The sequence below is a fragment of the Saccopteryx bilineata genome, chromosome 5 (assembly GCF_036850765.1).
Source record: "Saccopteryx bilineata isolate mSacBil1 chromosome 5, mSacBil1_pri_phased_curated, whole genome shotgun sequence".
In the NCBI taxonomy this organism is placed as follows: Eukaryota; Metazoa; Chordata; class Mammalia; order Chiroptera; family Emballonuridae; genus Saccopteryx; species Saccopteryx bilineata.
In genome coordinates, this window is record NC_089494.1 from 37,780,842 (window position 1) to 37,798,885 (window position 18,044).

Below are 18,044 nucleotides of genomic sequence, written 5' to 3' on the forward strand. Positions count from 1 at the left end.
ATTTTTCCCCACCGAGAAGGAAGGAAGGGGCCAGAGCCACAAAGTGTGGAATAATAAAAGGCTTTATTTAGTACAGCGCACATGCTGCCCAACGAGCTCCTCTGGTCCGGGGGGACAGAGACCAGAGGAGTTGCAAAGGGTGACCCGCGTGAGAGATATTTAGACGGTCCCTAGGGTGGTTGAGCTAATATGATGTGGTAAAATCTCACTGTCTGACAGAGGTGTCGCTCTTTTCCAAAGGGATCTTGGGAAGTTTCTTTTGGCACACTTGGTTGTGGGTGGTCCCAGCCAAAGTTCGTGGGTCTGAGCTACCCACATGACCTTCTTCATTATCCACCGACCTTACAACAATCCATTCATTTCTTACCGCTCATGTTCATGGTTGTGGGTGGCTGGAGCCAATCACAGCTATCCTCTGAGACAACACCAAATTTTTATTGGATAATGTGTAATGTACATGGGTTGTTGTATGGCTCTCACGGAATTACATTTTAAAATATGTGGCGTTCATGGCTCTCTCAGCCAAAAAGGTTCCCGACCCCTGAGCTAGGGGATAAAATGCCTACAAATTGCTCATCAAATAAGAAAAGGTTTCTTTCCATCTCTCCCTTTCTGCACCTGGCTAGCTATTTACCTGCTTTCTCACAGGTGTGGGGGGGAGGGAGGGAATCTAAATTTCCTTTCCCTCTTCATTTACATACAATACAATGCTATCGGCCATCCTGAGTTGGTGCTAATCACACAAGTATAGAAATCATTTCTACAAAATCTCTCTGCATGCCTAGCCCAAATTAATAAAATGTTCTTTAAGCTTTCTAAACTATTAATATTAATTTTGCAGCTTTTTGGTACCTTACAACACTATGAACTGTCAATGTACAATACAAGTCATTCCTGCATGTGTACAGGACACATCCTCTGCCTGTAACATTAAGTGTAGTCAGAAACCCTTCCCCAGCCCCGCCATACTAACACCCTCAGATATGGGGTTCCGCGTGGCCTGGATGCACTTCCACAGCCTATGACAGCCCAAAGCTCTCCTGACTATATGAATTTCTGGTCTTCCTGCAACATAAACACCTTCACATTGGCTTCTGTCTCTTGCCTGGGTCACCTCTATTCTAGATCTCTGGATGCAAAACATAGAATTTAGAACCTTTCCCAATTTCCTCATAAATCCACACATAAATAAATGTCATGACTTTACTTAAGATTCTGAGAGTATGTGCCCTGCGTAGAGGAGGAGGGATATTAACTGACAGCCATTTCATTGGTTCCAACCCCCTCTCCCTGAACTCTCTCAACTTCCTTCACTCTCAAAATTAAAAATATTTTCTTCCAACTATATACCGAGACTTCTCTGGGTCTCTTCTTTCTCTGGTGAGCAAAGGATTCCTTGCTCCCCAAATAAAATGCCTAGCTTCAGTAAAAGAGATAACATTTGTCAGACATGATTAATCTAAAGACATTTTCCTATCTCACCAACATGTAAAATATACAATATAAAAGTCAACTTTACAGTTACTATAGAGAAACCAAACAGCTAGATTTTCCAGAAAAAAGAAATTCTTGATTTTTCATACATTCTCTTTAACAAATGCGACCTGTTAAATACAAACTTTTGGTTTTCTGTGTATATATTACAAGTCTTTTCATACATATCAATTCACAAACAGAAAGATAATTTTGTTAGACCATGTTGTCCGTTTTCATAGTGTAGGCCCAGTAGTCGTGGCCGCCATCACTGCCAGGCAGGTGCAGGTTCCCATTAGATTTGAACAGATGGTAATAAAACTGTGGAGCCAAAAACTGGTGGGCCATTCCTTTATTCTAGCCTCAGAACCAGCGGGCAAGAAACACACAGGTCACAAAAACCCACTCACACATTCTCCGGTTCCACAACCAGGAGAATCTTTTCCAGTTTTTCCTAGAATCAAAGGCCCCCACCAGCTCAGTCGCCTCTGGTTCCCCATCTGCACACCTTCTACCCTCCCTACACAAACCGACTTCTCCTTCAGCACCCGGCTATCTCGGCTGCTTTCTCTCCAGCACTTTTCTTCCCTGCTCTCACTCTGCAAAAGCATGGCTTTCTCCTTCTTCTCCTTCCTTCTTAAAACTTTTTGGCATGAAACCCCTCCTCCAGCAAACATTAGCATAACAAAGCCCCTTCCCAAGCAGGAATTAGCAGTTTCACCTGACAGCGCAATTTATGTGGGCAGCAGCCCTTCTTAACAATAAAAGTGAGCAACTCAGAAAATACAAATTTTACAAACTTATTTGCCCAACACATAGTTATATGTATCCCAAGGACAGAGTTGGCTGTGGCTCTAAAGGCTTGAGCTAGTTTTTAAGAAATAAATTCAGAGGCCCTGGCCGGTTGGCTCAGCGGTAGAGCGTCGGCCTAGCGTGCGGAGGACCCGGGTTCGATTTCCGGCCAGGGCACACAGGAGAAGCGCCCATTTGCTTCTCCACCCCTCCGCCGTGCTTTCCTCTCTGTCTCTCTCTTCCCCTCCCGCAGCCAAGGCTCCATTGGAGCAAGGATGGCCCGGGCGCTGGGGATGGCTCTGTGGCCTCTGCCTCAGGCGCTAGAGTGGCTCTGGTCGCAACATGGCGACGCCCAGGATGGGCAGAGCATCGCCCCCTGGTGGGCAGAGCCCCGCCCCTGGTGGGCGTGCCGGGTGGATCCCGGTCGGGCGCATGCGGGAGTCTGTCTGACTGTCTCTCCCCGTTTCCAGCTTCAGAAAAATGGAAAAAAAAAAAAAAAGAAATAAATTCAGATAAGTGTGGGGACAGAATTCCAGATCAAAGGCCCTATCTATCCAAAAGGGGAGAATGTTGATGAGACTGCTAATTGTTCAGGTGGTAGTAATTATATGAATTTGGCCAGATCTCACAATTTATTTGTGTTTTGGGTAACAGGTGATGAATTAGCGTGTATTAACAATACCCACAGATATATATATACTCAAGATTCCCTTATGCTAATTAAAGGGTCAGGAACTTTTTTGGCTGAGAGAGTCATGAACACCACATATTTTAAAATGTAATTCCGTGAGAGCCATACAACGACCCATGTACCTTACGCATTAGCCAATAAAAATTTGGTGTTGTCCGGGAGGACAGCTATGATTAGCTCCAGCCACCCGCAACCATGAACATGAACGGTAGGAAATGAATGGATTGTAATACATGAGAATGTTTTATATTTTTAACGTTATTATTTTTTTTATTAAAGATTTGTCTGCGAGCCAGATGCAGCCATCAAAAGAGCCACATCTGGCTCGCGAGCCATAGGTTCCCGACCCCCGTGCTAAATTCCTTAAAAATCTTTAAGAAAAGGACAAAAATGAAAGCCATATTCTACTTTGGTACCTGTTTCTGCATGAATATGCAAACTGTCTGATTCAGTTAACCTGACTGAAAGAAGTCACTAGAATGAAATAAAATGGAATAAAATAAAATAAAGCAATCATATGTCTTGACTGTTATACTAAAATCTAAAGAGAATGGGAAATTCTTAAAACAAGAGCCATACAACACATAAACTTGAGTATAGGTGAAAACAGCTATTTTTCAGGTAAATCTGGTGAAGGGAGGAAGAAAATCCTGCTTATATACAATATAATTAAAATATTTTATTATTTTTAATATTTTAAACTATTTATCTTAAATGACTTTTTTCATTGCTTGAAGAAGCCTACCAGTTTGGTAATGGTAGGTCTCTGATTGTACAGAGTGGCTCTCTTTGTCCTGAAGATGCTCTCCTTTGGTTTGATGATAGGCAACATCACCTGGCTTTAATGTATCAGAACTCACACAGGTGATAGGCAACATAACATGGCTTTAATGTATCAGAACTCACACAGGTGATAGGCAACGTAACATGGCTTTAATGTATCAGAACTCACACAGGTGACAGGCAATGTAACACGGCTTTAATGTATCAGAACTCACACAGGTGTTTCTTTCTTCACAGTAAACAACTTGAGATGGGATGTATTTAATTTAGTACGTAGCCTTTTCTTAAAGATATTATTTCAATAAAAATTAAAACAAAATTTCTGTTTATAGACTTGTAGGAAAACAATGTCAAACAATACAGTAAGACATAAAAAAAAGAAAGAAAAATTCAACCAATATCCCAAAATGCAGACACTAATATTAATATTTTAGTTAACATTTTCCAGAGTCTTATTTATGGAAACATATGTAATATAAACCAAAAAATTATAGAAATGTCACCTTCCTTATGTAGTCATACGCATTTTAATAAAAAAATATTTTACTCTATGATATATCATAAGCATATTCAAACAAGCAGTTTTTTAAAATCACATAGTATTTATTTATTAATTCTTCTTGGACGGATATTTCTGGGTGTTTCCCCTGATTGTTCAATATTATGAACGAGTCTACAACAAGCTGGATGCACTTTCAGAACACTACTTGAGATTTCTCTCATATAACACACATGCATCATCCTCAGTTTTAGAAAACTGTTCTCCTCTTAGAAATATTTTCCCTTGGCAATATCCAAGTCATTCAAAGTCAGGTCTAGTTAATAAGGGTAGTATTATTTCTGACTACTACTGCTGTGACTGATGGAGGAAATTCCTTAGAGTTCCATCCGTCATATGCTTTTTGGAGGCAACACATTTCAGAAAAAAGGGCACAGACTTTGAACAAGGAAGACATGTTTGTTTTGATAAGAAAGTGCACAAATTATCAATATACATCTTTATGAATTTTCACCAAATACACTACATAACCAGAACTAGTATTTTCTTCTCCATTTAAAACGTCTTTTCTATTCACTATGCAATATTAAGCAAATCATCTCTGAACCTATAAAATGAGTAAGATAATACATGCCTTAAAGATACGCTGACCAGCCTGACCAGGAGGTGGAGCAGTGGACAGAGCATCGGATTGGGAAGCAGAGGACCCAGGTCCGAAACCCCGAGTTTGCTGGTTTGAACGTGGGCTCATCAGGCTTGAGCACGGGCTCACCAGCTTGAGTGCAGGGTCACTGGCTTAAGCGTGGGATCATAGACATGACCCCATGGTTGCTGGCTTGAGCAAGGGGTCACTCACTCTGCTGTAGCCCCCCACCCCATCAGGTCACATATGAGAAAGCAATCAATGAACAACTAAGGAGCTGCAATGAAGAACTAATGCTTCTCATTTCTCTTCCTTCCTATCTGTCTGTCCCTATCTGTCCCTTTCTCTGTCTCTGTCACACACACACACACACACACACATACACACACACACACACACACACACACACACAGATAAATTGACCAGACCACCCCGTCAGGTCACATATGAGAAAGCAATCAATGAACAACTAAGGAGCTGCAATGAAGAACTAATGCTTCTCATTTCTCTTCCTTCCTATCTGTCTGTCCCTATCTGTCCCTTTCTCTGTCTCTGTCACACACACACACACACACACACACACACACACACACACACACACAGATAAATTGACCAGACCCTGGTCTGGTGGTTCACACAGATAAATTGACCAGACCCTGGTCTGGTGGTTCAGTGAATAGAGCATTGTCCTGGTGCACTGAGGTCACAGGTTTGATTCCCTGGTTAGGGACATATGGGAAGCAACCAATGAGTGAACAACTAAGTGGAACAATGAGTTGATGCTTCTCTCTCTCTCTCTTCCCCCCCACCAACCCCTTTCTCTCCCTCTCAAATCATTGAAAAATTTATTTTCAAAGATGCACTGAGTGGACTAAATGCAATAATGTAAACAAATCTAATACATAGTAAATTAATGAGCTTCCTCTCTACTCTACTGCTCTCAACATAAGGAGCACATCCTGGACAAATCCCAACCAGCTTACCCTCTCCTTCAACCCAGTACCACCAAAAGCCAAAACACTTTGTTCCCCTGACTGTTTAAATCACAACTTCTGCATCATAAAGTGAGTTCCTAATAATGCTTGAGAGGAATCAATCACTTCAAGAATCCTAATTTAGAATCACAAAGTATTAGTTACTAAGAAATAAAGAGGCTCACCTCCATTTAGTAAAGTAGTTGTTGGAATGACTCACAAGTTTACTTCTGCTTCTTTTTAAGTATTATTAAATTTATAATGAAAGGCAAAGCTGTTGGGTTTTCACTAGGACACCGACACAGATGGGTGCTGTCTCACTAAGCAGCTCAAAGAGGGTTATAACCTTAGCATATAATCTTATCTTTATTTAAAAAGTCAAAAGCAAGGATTGTGAGTAGCACTGATTAAAATGGAATTTATTTTTTGCCATTACTGCTAAAGCTATAACAGGTACAGAATGTGGTATGTAAGGGTCCAAATAAGAGTCAGCTATACCCAACACTTCAACAATTTAATCTGTGAGCTCTCAACCATCACCCTGGGACTTCTCTATGAAAACAAAATTTAGTAATGCAGTAAGCAGTCTGGCAAATGCTAATAGGCACAATAAATAAATAGCATAATACTAATTTTTTTAAAGCAGCTACTGTGGTTTAAACCTTACCATGTGCCAGGTTCTCTGTCCTGTTAGCTCTTTATCCATATTACCTATTTTCCCTCTCAACAGGTCTTTGTGAAGGTTTTGCTATCCCTATTTTACAGATAGAGAAATTGAGGCTTTAAGAGATGAAGTAACCTGCCCAAAGTCACACAGCAGAGATGAATGCAGATTCAAGCCTAGGTCAAGTGTTTGTTTCTAAAGACCAGATGTCCAGAGAAGTGTCCTTTGTTTACAGTGATGTTTCACACAAAGCATTATGCTCTTTCCCTGATGCCTACAGTAATTTAAAAGTAATCAATCCCTTTTAAGTGGGAGAGCAGCTTGATGGTGTAAGGACAAGAAAAAATTCTCTAACCAAAACACTTCCCTGATGAAAAATCTCATTGCTAGAATTTTCCTAGTTATTGTTTTTAATTAGCAGGTAATTAATAATGGGATAAACAACATGAAGACAGAAATGCTACTGAAGTGATAATTCTTGTTTGTAATTATTTCCTCCCTCTTTTTGAATGTTTTTAATTTTAAAATTACAACTGAGGTAGCTTAGGATAGCCACCATTCCCTCAGAAGCTATGAAGTGGTGGAAATTTCATGTGGAAATGTTAATAATACACCTCTCTCCAAAGGCAATTGTTTTCCTCTCCTACCACCGCATTCAACTGCCAGCCATGAGCTTAGAAAGCTGTACTGAGCAGAATCTGCCAACATGTCAGGTTCCACTGTGTTTATGTGACTACTGATCAGAGTGATGAAACAGGGATTAGCTTCATACTGACAACTGTAAATAAATGTGATTTCATGACAACACTGGAGATTTCATCATTTATGAAAGAGGAAAGGAAGAAATGTAAAGATCATTATTCAACCCTTCTTAATAAATTTGCTTGCTCCCTGAGGTCAACAGTTAATTTTAATTTTATATTATTTAGGTTGTTGTAAATAGAAGGCTTTTTAACATAAACATCAATCCAAGGAGAATAATACTTCCTCTCACCGTATTTCAGGACATGACATAAATGGTTTTCTCCAGCAAAATCTGAATCACCCAGAATTGCAAAAGATGATAGAAAATAAAAGAATAGTTTGGGAAACTATAGAATATTGATTCATTTAACATTTAATTGAATCAATTATTTAATTAACTAGAGATTATCTGGAAGCTAGTTATAATATGGCACTCCAAAGACATCTGGAATATCTCTCGTGTGTGTGTGTGTGTGTGTGTGTGTGTGTGTGTGTGTGAGAGAGAGAGAGAGAGAGCAGACACGTACACACACACACACACACACACACACACACATGCTTAAACCAGCAGTTTGTTTTTTAATTTTTATGAAGTTATTAGATCTAAACTGGTAACATGCCGGGAAGCAGGATCTCAAACACTTCCCAACCAGCAAATCTTGAGGTTTGTGAATATTAAGCGTTTAAGAGTTTAAATCAATTGGTGTTTGAATTTTTCAGCCTCAAGTTCCTACAAAACAGGAAACATTATATTTGCAGAAGGCAGGTCAGACCACTAGCTGTTTCTTCCCAGAACCTTCGACCTGCACAACGTGACTGAAGAGAATCTGGGAAGAGAGTTTAGGAAGAACTTCCTGTTTGTCTTCATGTATTAGGCTCTTCTCCCTTTTCCCAACACACATATATAAAACATCAAATGCCATGTAATGTGCTCTGTCTGATTTGCCAGAATGATTTCATGTTTGTTTTTCCTCTGAGGTCATTAATATTTCTAGACATTGTTTCTGAAGATGCGGAATCCTTTCTGTCCCTAGAGGGTCATTTTTATAACGCCCCCCCCTTGTGCACTGAGGATGTGGAGGCCAGCCTGCCAGAGCAATGCTGACCATACCTACTCTGAACTATCTTCAACCATGGGGAAGTCAAATCTCAAGTCTCTGCTGTTTTGCTTATTAAGTCTGGTCCTAAATACTGGTCCCAAAAAGGTCTCTGGCTTTGCAGATGTTGCACTGGCAAGATGAGCACTCTGCTCATCCCAGTCCCTTTGGTGAAAAGCTGCTGCCCAACTGGCAAAGAATTGATTCTCAGAAGCCAGCTTCCTCTTTCACTCCCTAAAAGGGTATAGTGACAGAGCTGCAGTCCATGGCACTGGAGAGATGTGTTCCAGACTCAGCAAGCGCCCGAGGACACTCCCTTCTGGGCCACACACTGCTCTCCTCTCTTCCCTCTGAACTTGTCCCCTTCCCCTCTCCCGAGAGAGCAAGGCAGCGCCCCCAAATACTCCTGCAGCTGTAATACACTTCAGTGTAGAAGGCAAAGGGCAGACAGTGACACTGTGAAGCTTCCTCTCTGACACGCTCTACATGAAGAACACAGAGCTTCTACCCCGAGCCAACTCCCTCCCAACGACCTACCTCCATCAGGGGCTGTCACCGTTATTGGAACTGCCTGGTTTCTCCTGATCTTTGCCTCTTTCATCTAAACGGTCACTGCTCTGCCCCTTCCTCTTTTGACATGTCTGTCTCTACCTTCTTCTCCTATCACAACCAGCCTGGTTAAAGCGCCTCTCAGCTCACAGATTACTTAAGTAGACTGTATCAGTAAGGATTCAATCATGGAAACGGAAGCCACCCCAAGTGTTTAAGAGAGTGGGAATTTAATACAGGGCTTTGTGGGGCTTTTTGTCTTAGTGGGTAGGGGTGGAGATATAGCTTACAGTTAGTTGATCCTTGAACAACGTAGGTCTGAACTGCATGGATCCACTTCTTTACTTATTTTTAATAAATTTAAATTTAATAAACTACTTTCAATAAATACAGTCAGCCGCATCCATAGGTCTTGCATCCTCGGTTTCAACCCACCACAGACCGAAACTGTAATACAGGGCTTTGGTTATGCAAGTGCCAGAGGGCTGAGAAGCCCAGAGCGTACAAACGGGTAACCCAGAGATGAGCAGCAGCAGGTAGCTACTCCGCTCCTGGCTGGGGGAACAAAAGGAAGAGGTGGTGGTACCAGCACCCAAGGGCCAGTGTGACAGAAGCAGAAACCACAGTGAAGGCCCCAGCACAGGAGCTGGAGCCCCCAAGCAAACACAGCTGCTGCGTGAGCTCCTGTCTCCTACCACTGCCTTCCACGGGCCAGAAGCAAAGCTGGGAGATCAGCCTGCAGGGGTCGAACTTTCTGCCAACAGTGAGACACAAGAAATAAATCTGATCGTGAAAGGCCCAGAGCCAGCTCATAAGCTAACTCTACTCTCTCATGTGCAGCTCTCACAGTGGGTAATGGTTACTCCCATTTACACAAGGAAATTAAGCCTAAACAGGATAAGTGCCATATTAGAGTCAAATGGTACATCCCAGGTTTGAATTTTGATCTCTCCAACTCTAAACTTCTTCATCTTCCTCACCCTTCACTGCCTTCTCTGGCCAGTTACCTTCACCTATAACATTTACACCATAATGGGCTATAAGCAGTGTTTTTCAACCACCAGTTCATGAACCAGGGCTGGTCTGCCAGAAATTTCATGCTGGTTCATGAAAGAGTTAACCACCATGATGTTATATGAAGATTACAGACCCAGTGATCTCAGTTGAATTTGCTTATGCTCGAGGTGATTGCCACTTATCAGCCTGTATCATCGATGAAAAATACTAATGAAGTTGCCTTAGATATCTTTGGAACTTGTAGGCTGGTTCAAACAACCTTTTGCACCATGCACAGCATTTAGAAATCATGCACAGCATTTAGAAATCATGCACAATAAACAAAAAGCACAATAGACAAAAAATTCAGACAAACTTTTGTAGTATTCAATGCATCGTACATTTGGAGTTTGGAAATCAAGCACCAGCTTGTACCTTGTCCTGTTACGTGCAGTAGGATAAAACTTTATATATTGCATGTTTCCATTTCCAGCTGGCTAGATCACCAGTCCCCGAGCTTAATAAGGTTTCCATTCTCTCTACACCGTGGTTGTGCCATATTAAAATGTTTTTCCCATTGAGCCGTTATACTACATAGCACTTTTAATGTAACTATTTGAAGAAAACCGATTTCAGAAAATCAAAAATAGCTCACAAAGGTGTTGACTGGGTAACAACTGCTTAACCTAGGAGCACAGAAGACTCTAAAGGGAGTTTCTAGATCTTCTCTAGTAAATGAGATAAAATAAAGGCAGAATTAGGAAAGAAGAGGCAAGGAGAGCCAATCAGAGAGATAGAGGGATTTTTAACTCCTGGTCACTTCATATCACCCAAACCGGCCAAGAGAATCACACCTGGTGTGTGAGTCTTGAATACCACCCTCTAAGTCACAGGAATGTTATGAAACATTTTAAAATCTTCTTGCAGCACATAGCAAATAAAACAATTTTTTACGATTCAGCTTTAAACTAAGAGTTCCATTATTTTCTTGTTTTCTTTTTTATCACTCCCCAAGGTTCTCCAAATGATACCTTCACTAGAGCTTCCTTGTATACACTCGAAAAGAGAACACCTTTTCCTTTTGTGTGTGTGTTTTTTTTCTTTCTCGCCCTTTGCTACCCACAAATCATCACCTCCTAGGGATCCAAAAAGAATAAAAGATCTTTAAGCATCTAAATGTGAGTCACAATATTGAATACTGAAAAGAGTTGTTTTTACTTTTTTGGTAAACTCTATTTACCTCAAGCCTCTTACCTATTATTATCTATATTCAATAACAAACAAGAAGAAAGAAGAGGAAGAAAAGCAGGCCTTGGCAGACAGAGGCCCTGGATATTAAGCTGGTGCCATTTCCATGACCCAGCCAGGCAACTGTGCACACAAGCCTTTCCACATCAGACTGAACATGACAGGAAGCCCACGTGCCAGTCACAGCCCTCACCCCCTGGCCCGGCCCTCACCAGCCCAGCCCGTGAAGCCACACTCATCTGCGCGCTGGGCATCCATCCTTGCCAAAGCCTTTCTCACAGCTTTCACACAAGCCCTTCAAGGAAACAGTGGCGCTGGGTGATAGATGTGCCCACCGACTCTTCACATTCACCAGTCTTTAGTAACAAAAAGACAGGCTTCCTTGGCATCCTCTTACTCTCCTCCCCGCAGAATCTTTCAGGCTCCCGATCCATCATTATCGGCACAGGCCGGCCCAGTGCCATTAGTCAATGGAAGGTGCCATCTATTAATACTGTTGAAGTCAGGGGTGGTGTAACCACTACACAGCAGTAAACTGGAGGTGCCAAGTTTCACTCAGAAGGCGTGAAAGATGCCGTGATTTACAGCAGCCCTAATGAGCTGGGGTCTTCTGGACCTGTAAGCACCTGCTGCTTCGGCAGCCTCTGCCAAGCCCCCCGCCATGCCCTAGGATATCACACAGCCCCCCTCTGACTTAGGAGAATTTATCATTAAACCACATTGAAAAGCTTGTTCTGCCAACCACCATCATTAAAAAGGCCACACTTGTGAGGAAAGTCCATTAGGGAAAATGAGAGAAAGGGTCTTATTTTTGTAATTTTTTTTTCTCTATGACTACTCTCAAAAAAGCAAAGAGATTCCCAACTAACTCTTAGTGAAATAAACTCAGAGGTAATTGTATTTATTTACTGTTGATACCCTAGATTCCTATCTAAAAGGTTTAGCGCAAGGGCCAGAAGGCTAAAGGTGCTGCCAGTTAAAGGATTAAAGCTGTTGTGTTTTAGTACCTGATGTTCCTTCCCTCCAGGGATGGGATGTGCTGTTCATTTCAACCAGGAACAAACAAAACAGTCCCAGCAATTCCCAGACTAGGCAGACCTGCTTGCATCACTTGACCTCTCTATGTTTTACTTCCGGTAATGTTTCTTAGCATTAAACTCTCAACCTCACAATGTAATGGAATCACAGAAGCCAGGCTCACAAAAATGCTACCTTAGTTCCTTTATGTTCTGCCACCCATCCATTCCCTCCTCTCTCCAGACCTCTTGCTACTCAACTAATCTACTAATTCTAGACATAAACCATTCACTCTACTCAAACTCTTCTTCCAGGCAAACTTTTGTTTCCTATCAAACCAAATCCTTACTTTTTTCAGAAATTGATATAAAATCCAAGCTCTCCACCAAGTTTCATTAGCTTCGAGGCCACCACATTGACCTCCCCTTTCTTTTGATTCATATGACATTTTGTAGTTGGTACAATGTGACAAAATGGTTCCACTATGGAAGGATTTTAATATTCCAACTCTCGCTTGAGTTATGCAAGGTGAGTGGTACCTCCCTCCTCTGATTTTAACCTCCCTGTCCTGTAACAGTCATTTCAAAATAGAACAGAAACATTCCAATGTGTAATGCTGGCACCTGCTTTAGGATAATGCAAGACAGTCAAGATACAAAACTAATGTAAATGAAACATATTATAGATACATCATCTGATGATTGCTTCCAGAGCTCCTTGCAAGTTCACTCTTTTCCCCACATATGTTCAGTGTGTGACAGGTTATTTCTCTCATTTCCATTTAGTCCTGGAATATACAAATCCACTGTTTTGATCCCAAGCCTCCCTACCTAAGTCCTCATTAAAATTACACTCTTCAGAAACAGCTGTAAGGGCTTCTCTATACACTCCTCAGAACTATCCTGAAGTAGCAGCCTCTTTTCCAGCTCATACTCAAGAAAGCCTAGTACATCACCCTTTCTGACGTCACAATTTCTACAAAAGCTGCAGACTCCTGTAGAACTCTGGCTAACCTACATCCAACCATATAACTGTATGCCAAAAAGTTGGTGCTCCCATTTCTAACTCATAAAGACAAAAGAATCCTCAATTATTAGTGTATTCACATGGTAGTTTTTCAGAACTCTGGCTCTGACCAGATTGAAATGACTTTTAATTCACTTCTATTTATGATATAGAATAGTCAGAGGAGGTTTTTTTGCTACTATCACACAATTCAGTCCTTGATTATCAAGTGTCATATTCTACCCAGTTATTTCATTTATATGTGTCTTGTCTGAAAAGTTTTCCAATGAAGAAACAGGTTTTTTTACTTCTTCTCTATCTCCCTCAGCATCTTAGTAATTTGATTCCACACTGACATGTAAACAATAGTGGGCTGTCAGGTTTAAAAAATACTAGAAGGGCCCTGGCCAGCTGGCTCAGTGGTAGAGCGTTGGCCTGGTGTGCAGAAGTCCCGGGTTCGATTCCTGGCCAGGGCACACAGGAGAAGTGCCCATCTGCTTCTCCACCCCTCCCCCTCTCCTTCCTCTCTGTCTCTCTCTTCCCCTCCTGCAGCCAAGGCTCCATTGGAGCAAAGATGGCCCGGGCGCTGGGGATGGCTCTGTGGCCTCTGCCTCAGGCGCTGGAGTGGCTCTGGTCACAACATAGCGATGCCCTGGATGGGCAGAGCATCACCCCCTGGTGGGCAGAGCGTCGCCCCCTGGTGGGCGTGCCGGGTGGATCCTGGTCAGGCGCATGCGGGAGTCTGTCTGACTGTCTCTCCCCATTTCCAGCTTCAGAAAAATACAAAAAAAAAAAAATACTAGAAGAGAGAAGTTTGACTAAGAGTTGACAAATGTTTTCAGTAAAGGGTTAAATATTTAATATTTTAAGCTCTATGCTTCATACACCTCTGTTAAAACTACTTAACTCCGACATTGTAGCACGAGAGCAGCCATAAATAATACATAAACAAATGAGTGTGGCTGTACTCTTATAAAACGTTATTTACAGAACAGGAGGGGTGGCTGGACTAGGCCTGCAGGTCAAAATCTGCCGACCTCAAATTTACACTATAAAATCAGGAAAAGAGACAAACCATATCCTGCCCCTGTACCAGTCACCAGTGTCCTGCAAACTCGACAAGAAGTTTCTGACTGCTCATTAAATGGAAATTAAGAGTGGGAAGATATATGTGCCTCAGTGAAGATCTCTGTCAGATCAGGTGGCACAGACCTGTGCCCTGGTAGGACTCACTTCAAAGACTTTTGTGCCCCCCTTACTTTCCACCTCATCGCTGAGTACACATTTTATTCCAGAAATAATCATAGCATAGCTCAGCTCAAATAGGCAATTATGCACTAATAGTCAAAATTTTCAGTTGTTTATATGTTGCATCAGAGTCCCAAGAAGTCTGTTCCTAAGCAAATGTCTACTTATTAAAAATTAACATTTTGGTCTTTGGATGACCCACTGGTTTCTGGCAATTAAAAGTCGTTAGTCCAGAAGGCATACCCATGAACATCCTCTCCATTCTCTCTGATTCCTGGTTACTTCTCGAGTGCTTGTATGAAATATAAATCCATGCAAAATAATTATTCCTTCTCATGGTCAATTTCAAAATGAAAATTCTGTAAAGCAGTGGTCCCAACCCTCAGGCCGCAGACCAGTACCGGTCCGTGGGCCATTTGGTACCGGTCCGCAGAGAAAGAATAAATAACTTACATTATTTCCGTTTTATTTATATTTAAGTCTGAACGATGTTTTATTTTTTAAAAATGACCAGATTCCCTCTGTTACATCCGTCTAAGACTCACTCTTGAAGCTTGTCTCGTAAGTTCGACAATTATATTTAAAAATACCACAGTTTTTACACCGGTCGCATAATTTTATTTTGAGCATTTATCCGTCCCACCCTAAAGGCCGGTCCGTGAAAATATTTTCTGACATTAAACCAGTCCGTGGCCCAAAAAAGGTTGGGGACCACTGCTGTAAAGCACAATGAACTAACATACCAAATATTTCCACAGTGAACATATTCTAGGTAATACAAATCAGAACAACATATCCCAATTACAAACAGTTTGACTTTCTGCCTAAACTAATGCAGTATTGAGGGTCACAGAATTACTACTGAGTTGAGAATCAAGTTCTTTACATAGTTCAATTACAGTGTGGAAGTAATACCAGTGAAGAAATCACACAACAGGCCATCTGCTATCTCATTAAAGTAGCATGCTTTTTTGAGGACATTTTAAGAATTGTGATTCATAAGGAGGACAGGGAGAAGCTGCTCTGAATGAATGACAGATTTCACCGTCAGAAACCCCAGGCAGAGTCCAGCCGGGATGTATTTGGGTGCGTGCGAGGGCAAAGTACTGCCGGAACTGGCACCGCAAGAGCTTTCTGCTGCATATTTAGGAAATCTCAACCTAGTGAGATAAAGCTCGTTAGATTTGTGATGAATTCATACTCAGCCTAAATTGTATTTCTAGGTAAGTAATACACCAGGCTAAATTGTATTTCTAGGTAAGTAATAAACGCTGTGTCACTTTGCCCAAATGTTTTTCTACATAAAAGGGGTGGAGGATATTAGAACAAGAATTAAATTTCTTCTTGTAACAAGCCACTGGGTCCTCACCATCTCAAGGTCCTGTTCCACGTGTGAGATCTGCATTTCCTCATCGCAGGCCACTACCTCTTTCCCTGCCTCTTTCCCCCACCACACCCTCCAAACCTGTTCTCTGTCCTCTGGACAATCTTCCTTCTTGGTGGCACACTAGACTTCTCACCCTCTGCCCTCCAGGGGAACACGGAAACCTCCCCATGAAACCCTCACCAAATGCTGGCTCTCCTCAGCTCCCCTGTCTCTGCTAAGTGCTGCCTGGAGATTACTTAAAACCATGCAGACTTGCCTTTAATGGATTCTTACCATCTAATTTAGGGTAGGCCTGTTGACCTTTGCAGAGAAGCCTTTTTAACACACATCCTCACAATAGCTAATCCAAAGTTACTCCCGCCAAGCTCTGCCTCTACTTCTTCTCACCCCCAGCCCAGCTTTTAACTCCTGACTTCACTGCCCTGTGGAGAAGATGCACCCAGGTATTGTTGCTCTCATTTATTGGCTTCCATAGCTCCCTTGTCCTTACCTCCACCTTAAAGAGCAACATCTGAACCTCCCTAAAACTAAAGTCTTTCTCCCGCACCACATAGAGCCTTTAATTTTACTATGCATTTGGTCCTTTCCACTAATTTCTTCCCTCCTGGCTTTCAATCTTTTGCCAAGTCACTACCCCTGCATGAATCAGCACTTCTTAAGTCCCCAACTCCTTAATGAATGACCTTTCTCTACCACCTTCAGCTTCCACTCTCTTCCCACTGATTAACCCACCCTCTTCTCAGTTATGGGCAGCTGATAATATGGCTCTCGTTTCTGTAAAAACTCCTTTCATGGAAATCAACAGTATACTATTTTTATCAGATTCATTTCTTCCCTTCCTGGTCCTCACCTTCTTTGACCGCTCAAAGCATTGGATACTGAGGATGTTCTCCTTTATCCCTAGAACATGCATTCATTGATGTCCCCACTATGTGCCCTCTGCTTTGATGGCATTGCAGCCTGTTTAGCCCTCTAATCCTGATTATCTCTTTTCTCTATCTTCATGTTTATACCAGTCATAGCTGAAAGCTTCATTTAATGCTCTTTTCCCTGTCCATGCCCAAGGTCATCAGAACCCTAACTACTCACTTAAATTCAAATGTTGTATTTCTAACTATTCACAAAACTTTTGCACTCGGCTGTCCCATCATCATCTCAAGGTCAACATGCCTCAAAAGAACATTAATCTTTATTATCTTCTACCTGTCTCCAAAACTGTATGGCTATTCCACTCATCCTCCCGTTTAGAAACTCAGGTGTTATCTGGCTTCTTCTCTCCACTGAATTTATATCAAAGCCTTTTGCTTCTTCTCTAAGATATCTGTCTCCCTTCTTATTCTCCTTGCCATACATCTTGTCCAGAACCTCTGCACCTCAAGCTATGTTGCTATGACAACCACCACAATTTTTACCCCCTTCTGATTCAGCTTACACGCTATAACAGATTAGCTTTCTTAAATAATGCTAATCCACTACAAATATACAAATCCATGACTTAGAGTGTTTTACATAAATAGAGGTTAGTCTTCCTTACATAACAGAAAGTCCAGAAGTAGACAGTAGTTTAACATCATCAGAGACAAAACCTCAGCCTTTTTCTCTGGTATCAAAGTTGCTGTATGTCTCTAGTCTTTTTATTTTATTCAAGGGAGGGGGAGAGGAGAAGTGAGTGCCACATTTTATCAAGTGAACAAAAACTTCTCCAGAAATACCATCTGTAGTTTCAGCCTGGCCAGAATGAGATCACAAAGCTGCTCTATCTGCAAAGGAGGCCGGGAAAGGAAGAAATAGAATTATAAGTGGATAAAACCAATCATGATCTATCACCTGGAATAGGCACAAAACTGAGGTTCTGTTATCAAGGAAGAAGGAATACCCAAATTAATTTCTTAATCCTCTTGACTACTTAACTGGTCCTCCAGCCAATCTGGTTTTTCTCTCATTGTCCCAAACATATTCCATGCTCAACCTCACCCTTTTACATTTGCTCTGTTTACCTGGAACACCCTCACCCACACCCTCACTTCTTGCTAAATCTTATTCATCCTTCATGGCTCTACTCATGCTCTGTCTACTTCATGACACATTACAGTACACAAGATGTCCTCCTTGAATTAACACTTTTTTCATTCAATCATTCATTCACATTCAGAATTTACTCACATTTAATTCTTACTGATAGCTACTACTACACAGTGCAACACTTAAATTTTCTGACTTGGTTTCATTGCCCT

The 18,044-nt window shown here is 41.6% G+C and overlaps 1 protein-coding gene across 1 annotated transcript in view; it reads right to left on the minus strand.

Moving 5' to 3' along the window:
• Nucleotides 1-18,044, minus strand: part of PLCL1 (phospholipase C like 1 (inactive)) — a 387,263-nt gene that overhangs the window by 108,414 nt on the left and 260,805 nt on the right. The window lies entirely within an intron of this gene.